Below are 6345 nucleotides of genomic sequence, written 5' to 3' on the forward strand. Positions count from 1 at the left end.
TTTTGTGGTGTGTGTGTGTGTGTGTGTGTGTGTGTGTGTGTGTGTGTGTGTGTGTGTGTGTGTATGTATGACGTGTACGACGTGAAATTACATAGTGTCTCATGAATACCTCTCACCCAACACACGACTACACGCATAAGAAGCACAGACGAGAGAAGCGCGGGCTACGCCGTTTAGAAATTCACGGCCGTGAACAACTGACCACCCCGCACCACCACCACCAGACACACACACACACACACACACACACACACACACACACACACACACACACACACACACACACACACACACACAATATTTGACAACAATAAAATCAACATAATTATCGACACTCGCTGACCAACGGAACAAACTCTGTATGAAGCTTGCGCGTAGCATTGCGAGACCGGACAGTGTTGCGGCAATAGTCTTGCCGTACGTATGCGTTGTCTTCGCGCCGTGCCTGCGAGCTGAGCATCACGCGGAAACAGCCTCGGTTCTCTTTCTCTCTCCCCTTCTCTCTTTCTTTCTCTCTCTCTCGCTCTCTCGCGCGCGCTCTGAAAGTGACTACATTAAGGCCGATATCTGGCAAACAAGCGCAAATGTGAGAGTCGCAGAGGCAGTGCGCAGCGACACGGAGAATCGATACCCACCCTGACTTCACTCCCGGTGAATATATCACGATATGACAAGCTATAGCACTTGACAAAGCCTGCGGTGAAAGAATGCAGGTTTGCCAACAGACATGACAATTAAGACGCAAATTAAATACACCAGCAAGCGCTAATGAATAACTGGACCACTTCACTACTACGGGGTTGGGGACCATGGTTGCGAAGGAGAGAGATGGAGGAGCAAGAGAAGAGAGGACGGAAAAGAAAGAGAAGACGGGAGAGAAGGGGAACAGGAAAGTGGAGGGGAGAGGGATATGAGCAAGGGTAAAATGAAGATAGGAGTAAGGAGGAATCAGTGCAAAAGAAGGACGCATGTGTTCGACTAACTCCAAACTCATGAGAAAGCTGTGACCCAGTGTCTGTGATTATGCTTAATCGGATTCAATTTCCCTCTACATGTACATTGCTTCTACATGGAAACAAATTGCTAGAAACCCACACTCCAGATTCAAGTTCTCATGAAAGGCAACGTGAGGGTCAGGTTATCCTTTGTTAGAGGTCCCCTCAAACTGTAATAGTATCCACATTTTCATCACTCTAGTTTATAACCCCTTACATAATTGGAATTAGACGTTATATTATGCCGATTGGCGTGGACTCACGGTTACACGGTACCTCTACCTCAATCCTTCTAATATGCTCTTATGCACAGCTGCAGATGCAGCACACATTCATAGATAGATTTCTATTGAAAATGCCTATTTATACTGGGCAGACCAATAATGCGAACTGTAGTTTTTACATCCGAATGCGACCGAAGAGAAGCAAGGAGACAAACGAGGCAAATGCGGTGCTGATTCTGAATGGACTCGCTGCGATATACAAGCCGACATAAGTATGATTACGAGATCTGCCTCCACCATTATTGCGCGACAAAAGCTTTCAACTATTGTACGGCACACGTCGTAAGGACATGCGCCGAAATAATAAAAGAAACGGAAGGTAATCACAGAATGTATTTGCATGTTGTGTTCCCTCGCAGGCTTCTTGATGACACGCTATAGTTGCGCGCCTATCGTGACAATCTCTTGCCTAGAGCAGCCTGGTCCGTTTCCATTCCCAACTACACGTCGTGACATTTTCATCAGCATTTTCGGTCTAAAATGTCATGCAACCTGATTACACAGCTTCCCTCATCAGACATATCAGAAAATGACTATCTACATGTCATTCTAGCCAATAACATAAATGAGGTTTCCGCGTACACCCTACACCCACGGACGACGATGTGACCTTGAAGAAACCCCCCCTAGTTATTCATTAGCATCCGTCACCGCCATAGAGCAGTCCCACGTAACATCACGCTGAAATCACTGCCGCGAGTATAAGCACGATAGCCTTACAGCGGTGCACGTAGAAACGTGAATAAAGACATGACGTTAGAATAGCATGAAGGAGAACAGCGTGAAATAAGCCAGTAATGGGAGAGAATGGCCGCGCGTGTTGTGCGCTGCTCTTTCTAGCTGACTGTGCCAAGTGAATGCCAGCAGGGCAAGGGGCTGTAATGAATAGCTTGCATCTACACCAGGTAGTAATGAGGCCCCGCGTGATGAACAAAGGCAAACTTCTACGGTATCATGTACATGTATAAAAGCGTTGACGGCTTTTCTACTCGTCTCCCTGCGCATGTTTCATCGTGTTATAAAGGCACTACCTGCAGCACGCGCTGTGCAACATTTATTCGCACGTGTACGTGCGTAGTGTGCGTGCGTGTGTGTGTGTGCGTGCGTGTGTGTGTGTGTGTTTAGCACAGTGTCATGATCGGGCACAGATTCCCAGCATTCCGAGTATGTGCATGATACCTTGGTGTACGTGTGTGTCTGTGTAGGAAAGCGCAATTCTCCTATTTTAATCCGTGAAAGGCAAACTTCAAGGGAGTTTTTTGACAATAAATCTCCTTTAATTAAATATAATAATTTCTTAAATTAGAGCGTGCAATGTGTTTCCGCAAGCTATATCTTTTGCTCCAAGCAACACATACGCTCGTATATAGTAAGCAAGCAGATGAAGTAGACCCCCTTCCCTCGCGAATAAGACAGACGTTTGGAGGGAGGGGCGGGGCAGCAACCTCAATCAGTTAAGAGACAAAGAGAGAAAGGGCGAAAGTGAGACAGATGGTGAGAGGGCGGGTCAAACCCGAAATCTTTGCAAAATGGTGCAAAACGCACAGAAACAGAGAAAATGTCAACACTGCGAACAGCAAGAGAAAACCATACGTGATGAAGTGCCAAGTGAGCCAAAAATCTACCCCAAAACCCCCAAATCAGCAACAACCACTGCAACCCAAAAGCTACCCCACATTTTCAAACAACCAATACTACTCTAGCCCGAAACTACCCCAAACATTCTCAAACCACCAACATACCACTGCCGCCCCCAAACTACCCATACACTCTTAATCGACCAATATACTACTGCAGCCCAAAATCTACCCCTACGCTCTCAAACCAACTACAACCATTGCAGCCCAAAACCCACCCCACACTCTTAATCGACCAATATACCAACCACTACAGGCCAAAATCGACCTCACACTCTTACACCACCAATATACAGCGCCAGCCCAATATATACCCTTACGCTCTCAAACTAGCAACAACCATTGCAGCCCAAAATCGACCCCACATTTTTAAACAAGCAATACCACTCCAGCCCAGAACCACCCCTACACTCGCAAACCAGTAATAGGCCTACCATTGCAGCAATCTACACCAATATTCTCAAACTACCAACACCCCTGCAGGCTTGAATCTACCCCCACACTCCCACACCACCAACACCACTGCAGGCTGGAATCTACCCCCACACTCACACCACCAACACCCCTGCAGGCTAGAATCTACCATCCTCACAGCCATCTCTCGACATCACCAACACCTCTGGCAGCATGGAATCTACCTCCACACTCTCACAAACCACCAACACCACCTGCACGGCATGGAATCTCCTCCACACTCTCACCACCAACCAACGACCCTGCAGGCTGGAAATACCATAAAACCACCACCCATCACACCAACCTATACACACTGCAGAGCTGGAATCTACCCGTCGCAACAAACACACCAACACCACACTGCAGGCTGGACATACTACCCCCAAACAATATCTCCCACACACCAACACACCCGCGCACAGAAAGTATAAGGGAATCTACTCAACATCTACACAACCAAAACCGAAAACACCCTGCACGGCATGAATATACTCAGACCACACTCCTCAAAACAACACACCAAACACCACTGCAGGCTGGAAATCTTACATTCACTACTCATAAACACAAACCAACACCCCTGCAGGCTGGAATCATAACACTTCACACTCTCCACACACTTAACCAACACCAACCTGGCCGGCATGGACCATCTACCACCACACTCTCACACCACCTAACACCCATGCGCGCTGGAATCTACTCCACACTCTCACACACGCAACACCCCCTGCAGGCTGGGAATCTACTCTCCACTACTCTCACCACGCCACCATGCACCCTGACAGGCTGGAATCTACGTCCACACTCGCTCAACACCACCATCAAAAACCTGCAGGCTGGATCTACCCCCAACACTCCTCACACGCACCAACACCCTGCAGGCTGGATCTACCCCCCAACTCCAACCCATCCAAAACACACAAAAGAAACCAAGCTGAAACAAGAACCGCTCGCAGGCTGGAAATGCTGACCGTACCACACTCTCGAGCATCAACAACACGCCTTGGTCAAAGACTGGAATCTACACCCACACTTCAGCACCTACCAAACCCAGCTGCAGGCTGGAAATATTACTCCACACTCTCACACGCCATACACCCTGAGGCTGGAATCCCTCCACAACTTCCCACACCACCCAACACACCCTGCAGGCTGGAATCTAACGCCACACTCTCAACCGGCGGCCAACACCTCCTGCAGGTGGAAATCTACCTCCACAACTCGTCACACCACCATCACCCCTGCAGAGCTGGAATCTACCTCCACCACTCTCAACACCAACACGCCTGCAGCTGAATTGATACTCCACACTTCTTCACGACCAACCATCACCCCTGCAGGCTGGAATCTACCTCTCCCACTCTTCAACACCACCAACACCACCTGCAGGCTGGACATCATAACCTCCACACTCTCTACAACACCCACACCCTGCAGGCTGGAATCTCCTCCCACACTCCTTTGCACACCACCAATCACCAACGACCCGCGGCCTGGAAATCTGACACCTCCACACTCTCGACACACAGATACACCAAACCACCACCACCCCCACCCCCCCACCCCCCCCCACCCCCCACCCCCCCCCCCAACACCAACCCCCACCCCCACGCGCCCCCCGAGCCACCAACAAACACAACAACCCAAAATGGCAGGACTGAGAAACACTACTACCTCACAAACTCTCACACACCACCGCAACACCGCTGCAGGCTTGGAATCTAAGCCCACACTCTCACACACAACACCCAACAACACCTGCAGGCTGGAATCTACCCCCCACACTCTCACACCGCAGACAACACCCCTGCAGGCTGGAAATCTACCCCCACACTCTCACACCACCAATCAGCCCTGTCAGGACTGAATCTACCTCGACACTCTCACACAACATCACCCCTGCATGCTGGAATCTACCTCACACTGATCACACCGACCAACACCCCTGCAGGCCCTGGAATCATATCCTCCACACTCGTCCCAACCCACCCACGAGCCTGCAGGCTGGAATCTCCTCCACACCACTCTCAAACGCACCAACACCCCGCAGGCTGGAATCTACCTCCACACTCTCACAGACACACCCAACACCCTGCAGTCTGGAATCTCCCTCCACACTCTTCACTACCACAACTACCCCTCTGGATCTGGAATCTATCCCCCAACACATCTCGACACCACCCAACACCCCTTGCAGCTGGAATAAACTACCTCCCACACTCTCACATCGCAGACGTCACCAACACCACCTGCAGCTTGGAATCTAACACCCACACTCTCACACCAACCAACACCCTGCAGCTTGGAATCTACCCCACACTGCTCACACGCACCAACACCCCTCAGGCATGGAATCTACCCCCCACACTCTCACACCACCAACACCACTTGCAGGCTAGAATCTAACCTCCCACTCTCACACCAACGCAACAACCCCTCAGGCTGGAATCTAACCTCCACACTCTCAGCACGCACAACAACCCCTGCAGTGCTGGAATCTACCTCCACACTCATCAGACCACCATCAAAACCTGCAGGCTTGATATCTACCCCCCACACTCTCACACCCCAGGACTTTTATTACCTCGCGAACGTGACACCAGTAATATACTAAACCGATCAGTGGAGCAGCTCGTGGCGATGGTCGGCGCGCATGCGCATGCCATTAAGTTAGCCGACGTCGGGGCGCAGACAGCCATAATCATGCCGTGTCCCAAGGATGACTTAATTGACAGCTGATAACTGGCGAGCAATAAGAGTGCTGTATTACGACCGAACTCATTCAGGTTATCGTCTCGGCCACGGGCTGAGACAACCACGACGCTGAAGCGAGAAGGTGGCGGGACAGCGGGGGGGGAGCGTCGACGTCGCAGCAGCGCACGCAATGTATGCACCACGCACCTCGCGCGCGAGCGCGATTAATGCGCTTAAAGCAACATGGCGGCGTGGCATTCGCCGGACTGCCCCTCG

The 6345-nt window shown here is 50.7% G+C and overlaps 1 protein-coding gene across 3 annotated transcripts in view; it reads right to left on the bottom strand.

Annotated features, from left to right (window-relative positions):
- LOC106820815 (serine-aspartate repeat-containing protein I-like) overlaps positions 1-6345 on the bottom strand; it is a 48073-nt gene that overhangs the window by 4746 nt on the left and 36982 nt on the right. The window lies entirely within an intron of this gene.

Source organism: Priapulus caudatus, unplaced genomic scaffold, assembly GCF_000485595.1.
Source record: "Priapulus caudatus unplaced genomic scaffold, Priapulus_caudatus-5.0.1 Scaffold48, whole genome shotgun sequence".
Classification (NCBI taxonomy): domain Eukaryota; kingdom Metazoa; phylum Priapulida; class Priapulimorpha; order Priapulimorphida; family Priapulidae; genus Priapulus; species Priapulus caudatus.